Raw genomic sequence first — 22,890 nt, 5'->3', positions numbered from 1 at the left:
CTACTTTCTTTTTTCCCATTGTGGATTTTTCTTATTCTTTAGTATATAAATAAAAAATTACAGAAAAATATGTTTATGCCATTTATGCTATTTTTTACATATGTGTGCATATATTTTACGTATGCTTGTATTGTATATACATGTGTAACGTGTAAATGAGTGTGCCTATTTTATACATGTTTGTGTAATGTTAAATTGTGTGACTAATGTACGGTATGTCTATGAGCGAACACAGTTAAGTGCCTGGCACTGTAATATGAGATGGATTTTCTTTTAATAAATTCTACTGAATATCCGGCCAATGTGAATAAACCTTCACAGAGTTACACGGTTTTCATACTGCACAGCACAATGAGTACTTCAGATTTGATTTTTTTTTTTTTATCGCTACATCATACAAAAAAAGTTGCAGTCCCCTGATGTACAATGATACTACAATGGGCACTGTAGGGGAAAATGCCTGTCTGGCTGCAACTTCCTCTTGCAAATTCAGCTGTTTCCCAGGGTAGCTGGGAGCAAAACCGTGAATAATGTACTAATCATCACCCCTCGGGACAAAATTTTTTATGGGATTTTGAAGCTATATTATTACCATACTTTATTTTCTGGATCATTATAGAGCAAAGAGACAAAACTAGAATTTCTTAATAAGCTTATTTATTACTTTTACTTATGGCCAGCAGCTTTATACTATGCACTGGAGAAGAAATGTCAATATATATATATATATATATATATATATATATATATATATATATGTGTATATAATACACTGCCAATTTTGCAAGTTTTCCCACCTACAAAGAATGGAGGGGTCTGTAATTTTTATCGTATATACACTTCAACTGTGAGAGACAGAATATAAAAAAAATCCACAAAATCACATTGTATGATTTTTACATAATTAATTTGCATTTTATTTAATGAAATAAATATTTTATAAAATAGAAAAACAGAACTTAATATTTGGTACCAAAACCTTTGCTGCATTTACAGAGGTCAGACGTTTCCTGTAGTTCTTGACCAAGTTTGCATACACTGCAGCAGGGATTTTGGCCCCCTCCTCTATACACATCTTCTCCAAATCTTTCAGGTTTTGGGGCTGTTGCTGGGCAACATTGAGTTTCAGCTCCCACCAAAGATTCTTTATTGTATTCGGGTCTGGAGACTGGCGATGCCACTCCAGGACCTTGAAATCCTGCTGTATATGTTTCGGGTCATTGTCATGCTGGAAGACACAGCCAAGACCCATCTTCAATGCTCTTACTGAGAAGAGGTGGTTGTTGGCCAAAATCTTAAGATATATGACTCCATCTATCCTCCCTTCAATACGGTGCAGTCGTCCTGTCGCCTTTTCAGAAAAGCACCCCCAAAGTATGATGTTTCCACCACCAAGCTTCACGGTTGGGACGGTGTTTTTTGGGGTTGTACTCATCCTTGTTCTTCCTCCAAAGATGGCAAGTGGAGTTGATAATAAAAATTTGGGCAAACTTCAAATGGGCCTGGACATGTGCTGGCGAGAGAATCATCCTTACCCCATGAGGCGAGATCTGGCATGGAGCCACAGACCAAGGAAGATTGATAGCCATCTTGTGTTTTTTCCATTTTTTAATAATTGCACCAACAATTGTTGCCTTCTCACCAAACTGCTTGCCTATTGTCTTGTAACCTATCACAGCCTTGCGTAGGTCTACAATTTTGTCCCTGGTGTCCTTAGATAGCTCTTTGGTCTTGGCCATGGTGGAGAGGTTGGAGTGTGATTGATTCAGTGTGTGGATAGGTGTCTTTTTTACAAGTTAAGTTCAAACAGGTGCAATTAATACAGGTAATGAGTGCAGAGTAGGAGGGATTTTTAAAGAAAAACTAACAGGTGTCATGATCCAGACCGGGTTTTGAGTCCTGTCTTCCCTTTTCCCTGTCTGATCATGTCAGGGGTTAACTTTTCTCAGCCTCAGTCTGGTCTAAGGTATGTCCTGCAGATGATGTCAGTTATAGTTTCTGCCTGTGCTGCTGTAAGCTGACTCTGATTGCTCCGATTTGTCCTGCTGCATTTGCTGTCTGAACCCGTGTCTGTTTTCCCCTGTTCCCGTCTTGACTCAATGTTTCCCTTTAGTGCGCAGACTCCCTGGTTTGACTTGGCGTGTTTCCTGACCTGTTTCTGTCATTTGTCTTTTGGCTTATCTGTTCCTGACTGTTACTGACCCCCTGGCTTGTCTCTGACCTTGAGTTTGTTTTTTCCTTTGGTACTGCGCTACAGTCTAGGATTTGACCCCGCTTGTTTTGACTCTTCTACTGCCACCTGTGGTAGCCTCACTGCTGGACTGCAGGTCCCTTCTGTTAGGTGCAGACCTGCTTCCTCTCTACTGCCATCTAGTGAAGTCTGCAACTACCTGCATTGCAGCAGCATGACAACAGGTCTGTGAGAGCCAGAATTATTGCTGGGTGATCAAATACTTACTTCATGCAATAAAATGAAATGTAATATTTAAAAAATCATCTATCAAATACGGTACTTATTTTCCCCACTGTGTATATACCGTATATATGCATCTCAATTAATAGTTTGGCACTTACTTGTATAATTGGGCATTATTTTCACACCAATTCTCTATTGTATATACTGTCCATGCTCTATTACTAAAATAGCTCCCTTTATAGGTAGGAGAGATTTTGTAGTATGGGATAAGAGCTTAGGGCAATTCTCCAAGTATTGGTTTTATGCTACTGTATGTAAAAATGCAAAGCAAGAATTATGGTTGACTAATTTTAAAGGAAACTTCATAAAAATGTTGTGACTCCTTCAATAACTCACATGCATAATATTTTTTATGTTAATGAATTCATGCGTATTAATATTTCATATTAAATGCCTGCACATAGACAATAGACAACACATAATTCAGTAATAACTCTCATACACTCACATTCAGATGTTTTAGATGCTTATGAACCCAAAACATTTAAAGACAATAAATCTCAGGAAAGTTTGGGGGTAATTATCCTGCGACATTGGTTATCTTTCCATTTTGGCTTTTTTTTAAACCTGAGATCTACAATCATCTGCCTTTCAGACACTTAGAGCAATAACTCCCATTCACTGCACACACACCCCGCTGCCAAATGTGTGCAATAAACCCTATCCCAACCCAAAAAATAGTTATAAAAAATAAGTCTCTTCTATGGATAAATTATTAGAGGGGTTTTCCAATATCACAAGTTATCCCCCATCCCAGCGCTGATCCCCAATGACCCTGAGGTTATGCAGAGCCCTGTATGGTATGGAGTGGTGGTGCACATGCTCGACCTCGACTCCAGTCATTGTCTATGGGACTGTCAGTCAAAGCTGAGTACTGCGTACTGTAGTACTTCCAGGATTTCTATTCACAATGAAGCTCTGTTCTTGGAATCGCTGGGGGTCCCAACCAAAAGAGATTAGCAAGTTATCTGCTATCGCATGGATAGTAAATAACTTACAATTATGGGAAACCACTTTTAAAAACTAAAATAACATGTGTAAAGTAGCTAAGGACGAGCTGCTGCTCTATAATGCCAATGTGTTATCATGTGTGGTGTGGATCACACTGATCAAGGGTCACCCGGTTCATTTCAACAACCAAAAGTTTACTGGACAGTTCATCAGATTGCAACCTGTAGTATTGGGCACCACAGTTCCCGTTCCTTGTTTCCTTAACACAGCATCGCTATGTGTTCCTCTTGGACTATCCCCACATTCACTGGCTCCCTCAGGCCCTGGGATTTCCCGCCCAGTCCCGCAGTCCACCTGGGATTCCTTAACTTTCCTTCTCGCGGTCCACGTCTATGGCCCGCTGTATGCCAGAGGATAAGGCACTCTCTATAGTACCCATACCGAGCCATGATCTCCGGACGTTGCAGGAATGTCCGCAAGGGATTCTGGTAAGGCATTCTGCCATGAATAATAGATACTTTTTTAAACTAGCATCCCACTACACTTGAACTTGGCATTGGCTACTGTATTTCCCTATCTGAGTCACTACCTGGAAGCAATCCTTCTTTACTGGATCAGGTCCCTCCCACTGTGGGCTAGTCCCAACCTTTAACTATGTCTGTCCCTACAGAATGTAGCTGGCAGAACTCCTCCAAACATTTTGAAGTAAATACTGTATATTACACCTACTACTTACTCTCTCATATCAGTATGTACTAAAGCTATTGCCCTTATGTCCTAGATCTTACTCTATATCTCTACCCTATACTGTACACAACCATATCACAGTCTATTCACAATATGCACTAAAACCCCAGTACCTAGTTCACATTTCATATAACACATCATATGTATAAAACACATGACATTATACACACGATGCGATCGGTGGCTTCAGGAGTAGGAACGTGACAGTACAGTCCACCACTCTTCCACATGCAGGGAACATGACAGATAATCTCTTCTTTATACTTTAGAGATCCACAAGGGGTATCATTTTAGGGTGCAGAGGGACTATAGTCGTACCTTAGCTATGGTAGTCCATGGTGGCCCATTGGCTCCTCTGTCATATAAACACCCCACTATAAATAACAAAAGGTAATTTAAAGAGGACAAGGTCACTAGGTCAAAAGAATACAGCTTTTGCTCATATGTTATTCCTGCTTTTCCCCTAGGTATTCCTTTTTTTTTTGTTTGTCTGTTCTATTTAAATCTGCCAAATGGTTCCAGAGATATGGGCCTTTTTTAGCACTAACTTTTATGGTCTTTACCAAGGGTGTGGGGCTCAGAGGGTAATAATGCAGAGCTTCCTAAAGAAATGCCCACAGAAAATCCTGGGAGTATAATCTAACTTGTTTTTCTCCTCTTTCAGGTTACATCGGGGGGGGGGGGGGGGCTTATCTACAGCATTACAGAATGCTGTAGATAAGCCCCTGATGGCGGTGGCCGCAGCTTATAGGCGAAAAATGGGGTGACAGATTCCCTTTAACAATAATAGTAATTTTGACTAGGGGTGCCCAAACTTTTACATGCCACTGCACCTGAACTTGCTATCAGCTTTGGTCCCTTCAGCTGTGGCTGTTAAAGCACCACTCCAGCAGGTTTCTTTCATTGCCAAGCTGGAGTGGTGCTTCTAATTTAAGGTCCCTGACCCTAGTATTATACTCACCCACCGCCATCTCCACCTTTTATCGCCACCGCTCCCATCGGTCTGCAGCAAGTTGTGACCTTATGGATGACTCCAGTGTTTACTGGAGCGAGCCGGAGGCCACTTTTCAATGCAAATCTGTGAAAGTCTCGTTCTGGTTCCAAAAAACCTGCATTGAGAGCTTGTGACTGATTTCCAGAAGATGCGGTCACAAGATGTCACCGCGGGACTGTAGCTACGCCAGGGCCGGACTGGCCATAGGGCACTTCTGGCAAATGCCAGAAGGGCCGGTGCCAGTGGTGGGCCGCTCAATCCGCCGCCCCCACCGTCGCATTCAACTATACCGGCGTATAGACGCCGGTACAGTTGAATGCAATGATGGAGGAGAGAGCGTCTACAGACGCTCCTCTCCCATCATTCCCCGCTCTGCCTCTGACACTGCGGGTGCGCGATGATGTCATATCATCGCGCACCTGCTGTGTCCCGGGCAGACTGCAGCTGCTGAGACAGGAGCAGGAACCAGGAAGCAACGCTGGGCACGAGGAGAGGTGAGGAGAGTTCTTTTTTTTTCTGGACTGTGGGGCCATTCTCGGAGGAGGTGAGGGGAGGAAGAGAAGAGATGTGGGCTGTATATAGTTCTCTGTGGGCTGTGCTCTGTGCTGTATACTGCTGTGGGCTGTATATAGTTCTCTGTGGGCTGTGCTCTGTGCTGTATACTGCTGTGGGCTGTATATAGTTCTCTGTGGGCTGTGCTCTGTGCTGTATACTACTGTGTGCTCTGTGCTATATATAGTTCTCTGTGGGCTGTGCTCTGTGCTGTATACTGCTGTGGGCTGTATATAGTTCTCTGTGGGCTGTGCTCTGTGCTGTATACTACTGTGGGCTGTATATAGTTCTCTGTGGGCTGTGCTCTGTGCTGTATACTGCTGTGAGCTGTATATAGTTCTCTGTGGGCTGTGCTCTGTGCTGTATACTGCTGTGGGCTGTATATAGTTCTCTGTGGGCTGTGCTCTGTGCTGTATACTGCTGTGGGCTGTATAAAGCTCTCTGTGGGCTGTGCTCTGTGCTGTATACTACTGTGGGCTGTATATAGTTCTCTGTGGGCTGTGCTCTGTGCTGTATACTGCTGTGGGCTGTATATAGCTCTCTGTGGGCTGTGCTCTGTGCTGTATACTACTGTGGGCTGTATATAGTTCTCTGTGGGCTGTGCTCTGTGCTGTATACTGCTGTGGGCTGTATATAGCTCTCTGTGGGCTGTGCTCTGTGCTGTATACTGCTGTGGGCTGTATATAGTTCTCTGTGGGCTGTGCTCTGTGCTGTATACTGCTGTGGGCTGTATATAGCTCTCTGTGGGCTGTGCTCTGTGCTGTATACTACTGTGTGCTCTGTGCTATATATAGTTCTCTGTGGGCTGTGCTCTGTGCTGTATACTGCTGTGGGCTGTATATAGTTCTCTGTGGGCTGTGCTCTGTGCTGTATACTGCTGTGGGCTGTATATAGTTCTCTGTGGGCTGTGCTCTGTGCTGTATACTGCTGTGGGCTGTATATAGTTCTCTGTGGGCTGTGCTCTGTGCTGTATACTACTGTGGGCTGTATATAGTTCTCTGTGGGCTGTGCTCTGTGCTGTATACTGCTGTGGGCTGTATATAGCTCTCTGTGGGCTGTGCTCTGTGCTGTATACTACTGTGGGCTGTATATAGTTCTCTGTGGGCTGTGCTCTGTGCTGTATACTGCTGTGGGCTGTATATAGCTCTCTGTGGGCTGTGCTCTGTGCTGTATACTACTGTGTGCTGTATATAGTTCTCTGTGGGCTGTGCTGTATATAGTACTCTGTGGGCTGTGCTGTATATAGTACTCTGTGGCCTGTGCTGTATATAGTACTCTGTGGGCTGTGCTGTATATAGTACTCTGTGGGCTGTGCTGTGTATAGTACTCTGTGGGCTGTGCTGTATATAGTACTCTGTGGGCTGTGCTGTATATAGTACTCTGTGGGCTGTGCTGTATATAGTACTCTCTGGGCTGTGCTGTATATAGTACTCTCTGGGCTGTGCTTTATATAGTACTCTGGGCTGTGCTGTATATAGTACTCTGGGCTGTGCCTTATATAGTTCTCTGTGGGCTGTGCTGTATATAGTTCTCTGTGAGCTGTGCTGTATATAGTTCTCTGTGGGCTGTGCTGTATATATTACTTTGTGGGCTGTGCTGTATATATTACTTTGTGGGCTGTGCTGTATATATTACTCTGTGGGCTGTGCTGTATACTACTGTGTGGACTGTGCTGTATACTTCTACGTGGGCTGTGCTGTATACTACTGTGTGGTCTGTGCTGTATACTACTGTGTGGTCTGTGCTGAATACTGCTGTGTGGGCTGTGTTATCTACTACGCGAGCTGTGCTATAGTATGCAGGCTGTGCTGTATACTATGCGGTTTGTGCTATATAATATGCGGGCTTTGCTATATACTATGGGGAGTATATTATATTCTATGGGGGAGGCCATGTTATGTACTATGTGGCTGTGTTATATACTATTGTGGGGGTATATTATATTCTATGGGGGAGGCTGCGTTATATTCTATGGGGGGCTACATTATATATTATGGGGAGGTGGGCTGTATTATATTCTATGGGGGTTACATACTCTGGGGTGGCTGCATTATACTCTGTGGGGTGGCTGCATTATACTCTGGGGTGGCTGCATTATACTCTGGGGTGGCTGCATTATACTATATGTGGGCTGCATTATACTGTATCGAGGACTATGGGGAATACGTTATACTATATGAAGAACTATGGGGTGCATTATACTATGGGAAGTGAATTGTACTACATGGATGACTGTGGCGGTGCATTATACTATATGGAGCACTATGAGGATTGTATTATGCTATATGGAGGACTATGAGGATTGTATTATGCTATATGGAGGACTATGAGGAGTGTATTATACTATGTGGAGGACTGAGCAGTGTATTTTAATATATGGAGGACTATAGGGAGTGTATTATACTATATGGAGGACTATGGAGCACATTATAATATATGGAGGACTATGGGGTGTATTTTACTAAACAAGTAAAATGCTGCATATTCGGATTGTTTTTGCTGGAACAAAAAGCCTTGTTGTCAGCAGCACATTGCCAGTGTAAACTGTAGATGTGCTGCTGAAAACATGATACTGTATGGTGATCTATTAGTGATCGTTCTGTCTCATCATTATTCCTCAGCTGGTGGAAAGAGGCCGGGAAACAAGCGTTGAACAACTTCAGTATTGTCGATCAAACTCGTTTAGCGGCCTGAACTCAGCGCACGTAAATACAACAGAAAGGCTTCTGTGTGATGTGCAATATGTTAGCATTTGGGGACCCATTTTAAACTTTGCCTAGGGCCCCACTTTGCCTAAAACCGGCCCTGCCTACAAGTGTACAAAGATATTATACAGTCACCATGTGACAAGTGGGCCTGCGTAACTTCAAATGCCAGGGCTGAATTTTAGTCCCAGTCCGGCCCTGAGCTATGCCGATAAAAAGGTGAAGATGTTGGCTGGGCTATGGTCAGTGATGTAAGATTAGAGGTATGACTCCAGTGCTAAAAAAAAAAAAAAAAATAAAACCTGACAATGAATCTGATTTGATATGTCGTTTACCTCATGTGCAGGGCATTGCAGTAGCTTAAGTATCCACGGTTACGACCACTCATACAGTGATAGTTAGTTAGTTGTTAGTGGTCGTAACCATGGATATCTAAGCTACTGCAATTTGGTAAGCGACATAGCTAATCAGAAGAACTATACTACATTTCTAATTGTAGGTGTTTGCTAATATTATTATTACACCTACCACATATTGGGATATGATCTTGGAGATGGGAATACACCTTTAACTTAGAAACTCTACTCACAGGCACATAAAACACAACACATTTCTGGAAATAAATAATTAAACATTGAAAGGTATGCTGAAGATAAATCTGTGTGAGGGCTGGAGACATTCAGATCTCACAGGTCACTCACCATCTTCCTCTGTGACCTTCAGTGCTGTGGTCTAGCAACGCAGGACAAAGTCGGATAGAAACATACAGCGTAAAGAGCAATGCAAGATCATAGGGTCAGGGGGTACAACATAGTAGCTGTCCACTTCCAAGTAAACAGATGGATCTTTGAGGGACAGTATTAAAGAGGAACTTTCACCAAATTTTTCATTTTAAACTGGGCATAGGATGTAATAGTAGCTGATAAGCAGATTAAAATATTTCATTTTATTTTTTTTATTTTGTCTCTCTGTTGTGGAGATATAAACAATCAAAGTATTTGGCACCTAATAAGTTTTTTTTTTTTAGTCCAAGTGGGTGTTCTCAGACATTTTTCACTCAGAGCGTGCACTTCTTCCTCCTGTATGATGCTGACCAATCATAAGCAGCCTGCAACACTGTAGTTCATAAGGGAGGACAGTGTGGCAATTATAGTTCATAGGGGCAGTACATTGTGTTGGTTATAGCTAAAAAGGGCAGACAGTGTGGCAATTACAGCTAAAATAGGTTGGACGGTGTGGCGGTTATAGCTAATTAGGGCCAACAGTGTTGTGGTAAGAGTTCATAAGGGGGGATGGTGTGCAGCCAGTATTTTATAGGAAAGGACGGTGTAGAGGCAATGTACCATTAGAGGGAGAATGTGGGAGCACAGTGTGAGGCATTAATTTATTCAGGGGAATAGCGTAGGGCACATATTTTTATTCAGGGACATTATAATTATGCTGTTATTGAACTTCATCCAGTTAGTACTTTGGCTCCTGAGTGTCCCGCAGTCTGATGATGGCTGTTAATAAAACTTCCAATATCTGCTTGCCATTGTAAGTAGTTCTAAGTGCATGCTATACGAAGGTATATGGTGTTGATTTGACATTGCAATTGATCGCTGCCCTAAGCTTGGCAATGTATTCATGTATTGACGGTGGTTCTGGTGATGTATTACCGTAATTTACTGCTGGTGGTTCTAGTGCTGTGTTCCTGCACTGATGATGGTTATGGTGATGTATTCATGTACTGATGATGGTTCTGGTGATGTATTTCTGTGCTGATGTTTATGAGACTGTATTTCTGTACTGGTGGTGGTTCTGTAATCCTATATTGTTATCGGTTCTGATCCTGTACAAAATGTAGCAATCCATAAATTGTCAGAAAAATGTGATACATCGCTATGATAATAAAGTATTGTGCTGTCTCACAAGATAACGGTTAGTGCTTCTGTATTTATGTTAGGAATATTCATAGTTTGTATTTGATGGAGGGCAGAAAAATGAGAGTCTGACCATAGGTTGCTGTGTAATTTGTGTAGATTCTGTAATAATGAAATACTTGTGCAACACCTAATACATTATCTGTACTCGGAGGTACCACTGTGTCATTTGTGATGTTATATTGGACTGCAGGAAAATGTGTATTTAATTTTGGCTACCATTTTCTTTTAAGGGCAAGGAAGGGGGGAGTAACTGGGAGAGGTCTGAAGAAGGGGCGTAATCTGAAAAGTGGCATGGCTTCCAATGAACCTATTCTTAAAAATTTGAATTCCACCTCGGCTGCCCTGAAATTATTGCCTAAAAAGTCAACCTCAGTAACACTGTAGAGTGGTTTGGATTGTGTGGGGTGGGACCAGAAGCCCATTCCACACACAGTAAATGCTGGCTACGTTATGAAGCCAGCATCTGTCTCTACTAGCAGTGACTAGAGCTAAGCTCTCAATACTGCTGTTAACCATTTAGATGCTGCTGTTAAATTCTTATGATTAGGGATTCTCTAAATTCTCCATTAAATGCCACCTTCGTGACCCAGCAGGATGTCAGGATATATGGCGTCACTTCAAAAACAATAATCATGAGGCCCGAATGGCAAACACTCCTTAGTATTGCATGAATTAAGTACCATGATAGAAAGACCATTATCTCTAATATTCAAGGATTCCATAAACACAGGGTGTGTACCACAGATCTGTTATATCGCCAATGTGGAGCCAATATTCACAAAGGAGACAGAAACTTAGCCTGGAAATTATAAGCCAGTAAGTTTAACCTCTACTGGGCACAATCTTTGAAGATTTTCTAAGACATATTATCCTGGAGTATTTAAATTAAAATAACCTCATGATGGCCCAACATCAACATGGGTTTAACCCCTTTCTGACATCGGGTGTAATAATACGCCGATGTCAGACATGCTCCCTTTGATGTGGCCCCCGGCAGTGAGCCCACATCTTTTCCGGCGCATGTCAGCTGTTCATAATCATTTAGAAACAACAATACTAATGCTTAACTCAGGAAGAGTTCAGAAATCAATATTTTGTGGAATAACCATGATTTTTAATCACAGCTTTCATACGTCTTGGCATGCTTTCCACCAGTCAATAACACGGCTTCTGGTGCAAAAATGTAAGCATTTCTTCTTTGTTTGATGGCTTGTGACTATCAACCATCCCCTTGATTACATTCCAGAGCTTTTCAATGGGGTTCAGGTCTGGAGATTGGGCTGCCCATGACAGGGTTTTGATGTGGTGGTCTCTTCATTTTTGCCAAAGCTGTATAAAAAGTTCAAGACCCCCTTTTGCCCCATTCAAAATATAACAATAAAAAAAATCAAACATACACATATTTGGTATTGCCGAGTTCAAAATCGCCTGCTCTATCAATATGGAAAAAAATCAACCTGATCGCTAAACGGCGTAACAAAAAAAAACAAAAAAACACCAGAATTACGTTTTTTTACTTAGGCAACATTGCATTGAAATGCAATAACGGGCGATCAAAAGCTTGTATCTGCACCAATATGATATCTTTAAAAATGGAAGCTCAGCAAGCAAAAAATAAGCCCTCACCCAACCCGAGATCACAAAAAATGGAGACTCTACAGGTATCAGAAAATGGCGCCATTTTTTTTTTTAACAAACTTTGGAATTTTTTTTCACTGCTTAGATAAAAAAAGAACCTAGACGTGTTTGGTGTCTATGAACTTGTAATGACCTGGAGAATCATAATGGCAGGTCAGTTTTAGCATTTAGAGAACACAGTAAAAAGCAAAACAAAAAACAAGTGTGGAATTGCACTTTTTTTGCAATTTCACTGCACTTGGATTTTTTTTTCCGTTTTCCAGGACACAATATGTTAAAACCAATGATGTCGTGCAAAACTACAACTTCCACTTGTCCCCTGAGGAAGCCACGCTGTCACGTGGCAATACGCGGGGGGCCCTCTTCATCATGCTGGCATTAGGTTTTTTTCTTTATGATCCTCTGAATATGTGATCCACCTTCTTCACTGGTTTGTAGCCCATTGGCATTTTATTATCTGGATTAGAGCACTTTCTATGCTCCATGCTTTGTCCTTTTGGACATTCCTTTGTCCATTTCAGCATTGCTACATGATTATTGTGACAGTTTTTCTGTCATTTGCATAGTTTCACCTATTTGGTTTGAATTTTTTATTTATTTTTACTTTTTTCACTTTGTTGTTAACATATTGGTTTCTTTAGTTTTCATTTGGTCATTTCTGATGGGCTTGCATTATTGTCCTTATTTGATACTATAATACTGTACAATAGCATGTGTGTATATCATTATAGCCACTAAATGTGTAGCTTACAAACCAGAGGTGTTGATTGATGATTTATTTTCTTATTGGTTATATACCCTTTTGCCTAGAACATTGGAGGGGGTTAGCTTTAGGTCATCACATGGACCTTGGGTGGTGTTTTCATATGGCCAATTCTTGGCTTTTTTAATTGTTTTTAATTTTTGTCTTTTGTGTGTATTGTTAGCATTAATAAAAATTTCAATTTTTTTCCATTAATTATTGTGGTTTCTATTGTGGGGTTGATCATGACCTTTCTACACACTACTTTTTCTTGGTTTTTCTTGTTCAGATGCATTGGTGTATGGTCAGTGATCCCCTTTAATATTTAGTAGTGCCCTCAAGTTTTCACTTTTCCAAAAGTACAACTCGTCCAGCAAAAAACAAGCCCTCACATGGCCATATTGACGGAAAAATAAAGTTATGGCTCTGGGAAAAGGGGAGCAAAAAACGAAAACAAAATTACCTACGGTCATGAAGGGGTTAAGAGGGATCTATACTGTCACACTAATAATCTGCCTCACCACCGCCAGAGCCGCCGCCTCACCACTGCTAGAGCCGCCGCCTCACCCCTACCTTCTGTCTCTTCCCCACTATCCCATAGAATGTAAGTCCGCAATGACAGGGTCCTCTCCCCTCTGTACCAGTCCGTCACTTTAAACCTGTTTACTGTAAACGATATCTATAACCCTGTATGTAACCCCTTTCTCATGTACAGCACCATGGAATTAATGGTGTAATATAAATAAATAATAATAATAATAAATAATATGATCAGCTTCTAGAAGGTAAGTTCCTGGCTGAACCAGTGTAAGGCCATGTATGTCCTCTATCTGGACTTTTCAGTACCATATAAACAATTGGTTCATAAAATAAGAGCAATGGGAAAAACTAGGGAAAAATATGTGTATTTGGGCTAACAAATAGCTCAGTGATGAGAAACAATGGGTGGTTATTTATAGAACAAACATGGATTCTGTCACAGTTAACAGTTGAGTACCACAAAGATCAGTTTTGGGCCTTCTTCTTTTCTAACATATTTACTAATGACCTTGTAGAGGTCATATACAGCTCTGGCAAAAATTAAGAGACCACCACATCAAAACCCTGTCATGGGCAACCCAATCTCCAGACCTGAACCCCATTGAAAACCTCTGGAATGTAATCAAGAGGATGATGGATAGTCACAAGCCATCAAACAAAGAAGAACTGCTTACATTTTTGCGCCAGAAGCAGTGTGAAAGACTGGTGGAAAGCATGCCAAGACGCATGAAAGCTGTGATTAAAAATCATGGTTATTCCACAAAATATTGATTTCTGAACTCTTCCTGAGGTAAAACTTTAGTATTGTTGTTTCTAAATGATTATGAACCTGTTTTCTTTGCATTATTTGAGGTCTGAAAGCACTGGTTTTTAAAATTTTTTGACCATTTCTCCTTTACAGAAAAAAAATACAAAATGTATTGCTTGGAAATTCGGAGACATGTTGTCAGAAGTTTATAGACTAAAAGAACAATTTACATTTTACTCAAAAATATACCTATAAAGAGAAAAATCAGACAAACTGAACATTTTGCAGTGGTCTCTTAATTTTTGCCAGAGCTATAGAGTAGAATTTCAATATTTGCAGATGATAGTAAACTCTGCATGGTAATCAACACAGAAGAGGATAATTTAATGATACAAAAAATATATATTAGGCTGCTTTCACACTAGCGTCTGTACGGGGCCGTTGCGCTGCGTCGGCCCGACGTACCGACGCATACTGTTAAGAAAATGCCCAACGTTGGCAGCGGAAGCAGTCTTAAGACGCTTCCGCTGCTTCATTGTAAGGTCCGGGGTGGAGGGGGCGGTCCCAACGCACAAAAAACATTACATGTAACTTTTTTTGTGGCGGCGGTGCCCCAAAACACGACGCAACCGTCGCACGACAGTTGCAACGTGTGGCACTGCGTCGCAATGCGTCGGTAATGTTAGTCTATGGGGAAAAAACGCATCCTGCAGACAACTTTGCAGGATGCGTTTTTTCTCCACAATGACGCATTGCGATGTGCAGTGCACGACGCTAGTGTGAAAGTAGCCTAAACTGGAGGCTTGGGCTGAGAAATGGCTATTATAGTTTGAGAATCCCAGAATTAACTGGGGGTTCTCGAATGAAGCATCATCAAAAAGGAAGTGAAAAAAAAATAAAAAGCAGTTGGACATTGTAGTTAGAATAGGGTAGTGTCATGACTCTGCTGTCAGATTACCCAGGGCCAGGGGCTCCTTCCTTGTCCCTAATGCTAGGAAAAATACCAATCATTCAAATATGCACTTATAGACAACAGAGGGAAACAAACTAAATAGGAGAAGAAGATGATTTGAAAACAGCCAAAATGTCCAAGCAACAGTCACAGAACAATACTCCAAACGTATTTACCAACAACCGACTCCTCCACTCCACACCGGGCAGTACAACACTTAACACTGGCAATCCACATTGCCAGAGGTGAGTGTATATAGCAGAGGGGAGTGGCCAATACTGAACAGCTGAGATCATTCATGAAGGGAGGCTTCAGAGATTCTAAGCTGAACAGTTTAACCCCTGCACTGCTAACAGAAACTTCCACCATTTAATAAGAAGGAGACGTGCTTCTAATCAGTGCAGGAGTATGTGAAATCAGACTTTGTGGTCTTATGGCCCCATTCTGTCGCAGTAAACCCATGATAGGGAATTTTTAATTCAAATATATTAGAAAATAGTTAGATTATGGCACTAAATAGATAGGGATTTAGGATTAAAACTAATTTGGACTTCGGACCACCTTTTTAATGAAAGGTATGAGAGCTGTAATGCTGGCTATCTACAGGGCTGATTTGTAGGGGTGCATGTGCCCTGAGATCTCTTCCATCTTGAAAATCTAGGTGGTCATGCAGCGCCCCCACTGCCGCAGGGCCGAGGGGTACCCAGTACCGGGCCTCTGAGTCTCTGCTCTGGGGTTGTCACGGTGGCTAGACCCGGTCCGTGACCCTGCTGAGGGGCGCCCAATGAAAGGTGTGGATGGTGGTGGTAGTGCGGTGCAGTAAATAACGAGGACACCAGGTTGCAGTCTCTTTACCTCTTTACTGAAGGCTTCAGGGTCCTCAATCCGGAATACGGTTAACTGGGCTGCGCCTGGTCGGTCCGATGGCACATCCAGAGTTCCCTTTGCAGGTGGAAATCTGTGCCTACCTTCTAGCGCTTGTGTGTTGTAGTCCTACCCTGCTGAGCACCACGGGATAGTCCCCACAACTGTTGTGTCTGTTTCTCGTGTTCCCTCACAACTCGATTCTGATGTTCTTCCACGTCCCCCAGATCTTATGGTTAGGTCGCACCCGTATGACGGGGAGGCTCGGAGCTCTTCCGGGACTCTAGCGTCGCCCCACTCCTGTTGTTACCCCCCTGTGTCTTCCTAGGTGAATTGGATGAGACAGCCCGCCTATAACTGACTGTCCTGCCGTAGGTTTGAAGTTTGGCCTGGAGCTCTATACTTCCTCGGCGTTCCGGCCACCGGTTATGCGCCTCAGTAGGATGTTGCCTCGTCTTACAGCACGACTCCTACTGGTATTCTCCTTGTTGCGTTGATCTCGTTTCTCACTCAGCACAATAAACCTCGCTTCTTGTCCTTTCTTAGGGTACCGCCGCTATATCGTGCAGGCGCGGTCCCGTAACGTTCTCTCTGGTTGCTAGGCCTCTGTCAGGATCCCACCCCTGACAGGGACCCCTCTGAATCTTCCCCTACGACACCCTCTGCCACAAGGTGTTGCCTGGTTGCAACCCAGTCAGCTTTTTTCTACTAACTTCCTGCCTAACCCCCAGTTTTACCAGATTGTGAGGAGTGGCCTAATAAATAGGCTCCCCCTGGAGGCCAGACTGTGAAATGTATTGGTGTCTGTGATACCTGGTCAGATGAACTCCTTCAGTGCCATCAGACGTACCATAGCCCCCCTTAGTGGCGGAGCTACAGTACTGCAACGACCAGGACTCTGGGGCGCTGCACTCACCACCACCCACATCGCTACCCCCATCAACCTTTATCTAGCCCTGAAAAGGAAGAACTAGCTGAATATGGTGTACGTATAATTCAGGTCATGTTAGAACCACAGTAAAGTGGCTTCATGCAGTAAATACAGGGTTTATGTTAATTGCTTAGTATCAGTGGGCTTGATATGGAGATCATGGCAATTCTAAAATTAAAGTCTCCTTAAACAACCTCTCTTTTACAGTATTTCAAGGGTTCCTACTTCTGGGTGGGCTGAAGAGTTGTGCCTCTCACTTTATAGATGGAAACTCCTCTAGGTCTTGAATGAACGCACATGAAGTCATATCAAAATCTCCCCAGCAGTGAAAATATCCCTAAAAAAAAAGTTTATAAATGAAAAATCAAATTCTGAAATTTGCAATACAACTAAAATGCAATTCAAAGCAGCAATAGCTGATTGAATCCACTCTAATACGAAGGTCTCCTTGCAACCTGCTGCTTAATAAGTGAAATTGGTGCAGTTAGGTGACACGAGGTCCCTCCGAGATTATCTGAGCTAGATAAAAACCCCTGCAATTTGCTGCAATACTCAGATGTGACAACTCAAAACATTCTAAAAGCCCAAGGCTATAATTACCGGGATCGTGTTTTTAGTAGAGAAAGAGGGGTCTGTGCTTTGTATTCACAACCACCGATTCTTCTGTCCCTTCTTTATGGGTGCAGCATACTGTCAATGTTTGGGAAGGAGACTCCCAGTCAGAGCCTCTGCTATATAAAAAGTGCCCACATTACTGTGTCCTCTACACACTGCAGGCAGATTTGCAGCAACATTTTTCATAATTTTTCAGGTAGAAGCATCTAAAAAGAAATGCAACCATTGAATCCATTCTGGAAAATGCACTCTATGAGAAAAGCATCCGAGAAGTGGAAAAAACCTGTAAATGTGTCCTCTATTTGGGTTCTTTGGGTAGGTTTCTCAATCAGCTCGAGCCAAAACTCCCGCAGCCCCGTCCAAATGATTATCTTTGAGAATAGCGCAACAATTTTTGCTAATTTTTCTTCCTGTAGCTTCTCTATTGAAGCAATATATGAAATAACACCCATTTACTACTCATTAGTAGAACTATCATTGTTCAGCCATCAACCAGGACATGTTGATCGTTGATCGACCTTATGTTGACCATTTTGGCCAAAGCTCCTAATCTGAAGTCTACTAACTCCATTCTGTAGACGTGTTTAGCGAAAAGCTCCACCATTCATAGCCAATGTTCTGATGCAACGGGACAGGCAAAATGTAAGATATCCTATAACCCAATACTGCATAGAGAAGAGATTAGACTATAACATTCATTTTTATATAAAAACAGTGGCAGATGCTCCTCAATGATAAATCAGTTTTCAATATATTACAGCATGCTAAAAAAGGCAGTCTGCTCAGAAATGTTAGGATATTATATATTGAGAGTTAATTGTGAGATTCTGTAAGAAGTGCTTAATTAAAGAGGTTGTCCCGGGTTTTAACATTGATGACCTATCCTTCAGATAGGTCATCAATGTAGGATCGATGGGGGTGCGACACCTGGCACCTCCGCCGATCAGTTGTTCCCAGTGTCGGCCGGTACTGCTCAGTTGTGGAGCTAAGCAGCACAGCTCCGTCGACTGTATTGTGGCCGTGGCCGTGTACTGCACATCCCCCCCTATTCAGATCATTAGGGGGTGGATGTGCTGTACCCGAAAACGCCCATTACTCCCACGACAGAGCTGTGCTGTGCAGCTCCACAAATGAGCAGTACCGGCCGACACTGGGAACAGCTGATCGGCGGAGGTACCAGGTGTCGCCTTCCCACAAATCACACATTGATGACCTATCCTAAGGATAGGCCATCAGTATTAAAGCCCCGGACAACCCCTTTAAACAAGAACACAGCTTTAGGATAGATGGTTGATCGGTTGGTTGAATGAGTTGTTGGATAGTAACGACATGGGGTTGGTTGAACGGATCCCTTTACACAACACCCTCAGTGTGGACTGGAGGTCGCTCTCTTTATGTATTCCTAAGACTCTCACATCAAGATTGACTTTAGGTCGTAGGTTACGTCTACACGGGTTATGGGGTACAACTGAAGGAACGGAAGGAAAAATCAGGAATAAAGCGATTGGTAACATTTTTACACAACTATTTACCCTACGTTCATTACAAACTGGGCAAAGGGTACAAAAAAAAATATTTAAAGTACACTTTAAAAGGAATCTGTCAGCAGTTTTTTTTGCTATGGAATCTGAGAGCAGCATGACGTAAGGGCAGAGAGCTTGATTCCAGACATGGATCACTTACTAGGCTGCTTGGTGCAGTTTTGATAAAATCCTTGTTTTGTCTGTTGTAGATGTAGCAGTGCTATAAATGCTGAGCCCTGTATAACCCCGCCCACACCACTGATTGGCAGCTTGCTATGTACACTGAACATTATCAGCAAGCTGCCAATCAATGGTGCGGGGGCGGGGTTACAAAGATTAGCCTGACTGCCTGGCATGCAAGCTCTAGTCCAGCAATGATAGTCTCCTGCTGATAAAACACTAATTGTACTGAAATTACAGCAAGCTGCTGAGTAAGTTATACATCCCTAAAATTAGGCTCTTTGCCCCTACATTATGGTGCTCTAAGATTAAATAGCAAAAACCTGCTGACAGATTCCCTTTAAAGTATAACTTTCAAGTATTAAAGGGATCTGTCACCAAACTTCACAATACAAACTGAATACATTAAATAGATCTGTTAGAACTGATGAGGCCGGTGTACTCGCTTTGAAATTTCACGTCAGAGTGGATTTACAGTCCAGTCCTTGGGCTATTGTATGGTTGGTTGACTGAATAAAAGAATGACTGGTTGATTGTTTCATTGATTGGATGATTAGTTGGACAGAAAAACACAAAAATGGATGCAAGAATTCATTGTAATCATATTTATGGGAAACGCTATAGGCTTATGACACCGATACCAACTGTTTTAGAATGACTTAGTTTGATGAGGGTACAGCCATGGGGCTATAGGATGCCTGATTCATTAATGGCATAGTTGTTTAGTTGGTTGGTTATCTGGTTCCATGGTTGTTTGGTTAGTTGGTTTCTCAGTTACTTGGTTGCATATTTGGTTATTTGGATTATTGGTTAGGCAGATAAATGGGTGGATACTTTCTACAAATTGTATGTGAAACACTCTATATGGACTTATCACAATTCCACTATTATTTTGCAGTTACAGCATGAAATATTTAAAGGAAGCTGTCCAATACCTATAATTGCCCCTTGCAAATATCGATCTTTCAGCCCTAGCAGAGTGTCAAATGGGACAACAAAGGAGAATGGTCCTGCAGTGACTTTTGCTCAGCTTCTATCCTCCACCCGAAACAAGAGATCACCATGGTGCGGACCCTTACCACAGATTCTGTTACTGCCATTCCCTGGTGACATCCTGGTTCAATAGCAGTGATGAAGAAGTGACCGCAGGTTCCATAGCTGTGGCTACTGTAAAGGCTCGCTACACCTCCCCTATGACTGAAAGCGAAGAGAAGATATGAGTTCATTTTCTCCCTGTAGCTGCTGCTCCAATAATGCAGCAACGCAGGATTTTACCACTATTGACCTGCAGATGAACCTTATATCTGCATGGACACGGGCTATTGCATGGTGGTCAATTCCATGTTTGGTTGGACAGATGGATGGATGGACAGACTGACACAGATTGTGTACAAATCACTCTATATGGACTTGACTCTGCAAATGACCATGAAATGATCTGCTTGAAAAATGTCTGTAACATAGAACTACTAGCTGAAAATTACTTTAGGAGGCACTTAGTTTAGCAAGAGCACAGATTTTGGTCAAGTGGTTGGTTGGTTGGCTGGTTGGTTGGACAGATGAATGGACTGATAGATGGATGGACTGATGGATGGACTGATAGATGGATGGACTGATAGATGGATGGACTGATAGATGGATGGACTGATAGATGGATGGACTGATGGATGATTGGACTGATGGATGGATGGACTGATGGATGATTGGACTGGTAGATGGATGGACTGATGGATGGACTGATGGATGATTGGACTGATAGAGGGAAGGACTGATGGATGGACTGATGGATGGACTGATGGATGATTCGACTGATAGATGGATGGACTGATGGATGGACTGATAGATGGATGGACTGATAGATGGATGGACAGATAGATGGATGGACTGATAGATGGATGGACTGATGGATGGATTGATGGATGGATGGACTGATAGATGATTGGACTGATAGATGGATGGATTGATGGATGGATGGACTGATAGATGGATGGACTGATATATTATTGGACTGATAGATGACTTGTATATAGATTCTAGCTTTTTACTCTACACCTGACCACAGAACAGGGTCATTGATGTAACTGCTGTATAACCTTGGTACGTTGTAACGCCCACAGCCCGACTGTTACTAGAAGATACTACAACTGATAGATCCTGGCTGATGCGTCGCACACCCTGCAACTAAAGTAGACGATGCAGCAATTGGTCAATATTAACATGACAGACATTCTTCAACATCATACGCTTCTGCTGTAAATCAAAACAACTCGTCTCTATCCGTGCCTAGAGAGGATCAGCTACGGATCTATCCTAGCTGGACAGTAGTTTGCCTCTAAAAATGTCTGATATGTCTGAGGCAGAACCCCACCTCTAGTGAAGAAGCTGCACAAAATGCCATAATTAAGTATCCAAAGCAAAGCCAACGGCAAAGTGCATGATACACCCAACACAAAAGTACCTGCAAAAGCCACAGAAAAAGCAATAATCTGCTAGAATCAGTATAATGACAGGACATGGTGTGAATCTCAGCAATAGTCACTCGCTCCTGTAGGACTGAAGGTTATCTCCAGAGGCACACACATGGACACACCACTGAGCCTAAGCCTTGTGCATGATGTGGGGAGCAGGTTTTAGTGTCACAGTCTGGGTGACATTGGATTTCTTACCAGACATGTCACATATCCTGCAGGAATAGAAGGAACATGCCTAAAATCCAGGGAGAAACTTAGCTTCAGTTCATCACAGGCAGCTGCTGACTGGCTTCTTTTTTTTTTTTTTTTGCTGTGGATTCTGCTGCTCTACATTTCCCAGGCTTGCAATGACTTTGAAGACATAAACGTTTTCTTCTCATGCAATCTATGCAGCAAGGAAATGAGGTTGCATTAGGAAAGACACTAAAGGAAAAGACAAGGACTTACCTTGTGAGTCCCCCCATGCTTGCATCCTGTCTACTTGGTGTGCAGCAGCTACAGAATTGTAATCCAGCACTGCATGAAGCTACTGCTGAGCATGCCTAGTAAATGCAGTCACTTGGAAAGCAACTAGGAAAAGGATAAGGTTCCCTCAACAGCCTAATGATTTTACAGCCAGTCTGAAAGTTTTAAAGGTGCAAAACACTGAAGTTTGGGGTTTCCTCCTACTTATGATATGTATTTAGGGTGCAACATATCCTTAAAGCATAGTGTCTTGATACTGACTTTCATCCAATGGACTATCGACTACTTAATAACAATCATTTTTTTTCTATAGCGCCAACATATACCGCAGCACTTTATGAATCAGCCTTAATAAATGCAAAAAATTGCATATATATAATAATAATCATAATAATAATAATAATAATGGGGCAGAGCTGGACTCGCCTCGTCAGCGCGGTGAAATCTGACTCAGCACCGCTGCATCGGCTTAGGCAGGGTTATTAATGTGAGATATGCTCCTTACAGTAATGTATAATATATATATATATATATATATATATATATATATATATATATATATATATATCACATATATTCCTATGTCATCCTCATCCTCATAATATCTCACTATTCCAATACAGGATATTTGAAGGAAAATGCTGCTCTAATGATTTTTTACAAATGGGCAGAAATGACTCAACGTCTCAAACTTTGTTTTGTAAGCAGACACTTTTTTATTTATTTATCACATTAATCACAGTTCCCATTCTGGATATGGAAACAGATGAGATACGGAAACAGTTTGTCGTCTTAAATTTGCAAGGAATAGTTTAGAATAAGGGTTCATGCTCATCACTGTATTTTCGAGACAAAACATGAGATAGCACCC

The 22,890-nt window shown here is 42.1% G+C and overlaps 1 protein-coding gene across 1 annotated transcript in view; it reads right to left on the bottom strand.

Annotated features, from left to right (window-relative positions):
* Positions 1-22,125, bottom strand: part of JCAD (junctional cadherin 5 associated) — a 160,531-nt gene extending 138,406 nt beyond the window's left edge. Inside the window, exon 1 of the mRNA XM_077268473.1 lies at positions 22,002-22,125. The gene's annotated coding sequence lies outside the window, so the exon portion shown is untranslated. The remainder of the gene's footprint in view (positions 1-22,001) is intronic.
* Positions 22,126-22,890: the final 765 nt, after the last annotated feature.

This window comes from Ranitomeya variabilis, chromosome 6, assembly GCF_051348905.1.
Source record: "Ranitomeya variabilis isolate aRanVar5 chromosome 6, aRanVar5.hap1, whole genome shotgun sequence".
Classification (NCBI taxonomy): domain Eukaryota; kingdom Metazoa; phylum Chordata; class Amphibia; order Anura; family Dendrobatidae; genus Ranitomeya; species Ranitomeya variabilis.
The sequence above is the reverse complement of the archived record's forward strand: the minus strand, read 5'-3'. Positions and strand labels throughout refer to the sequence as shown.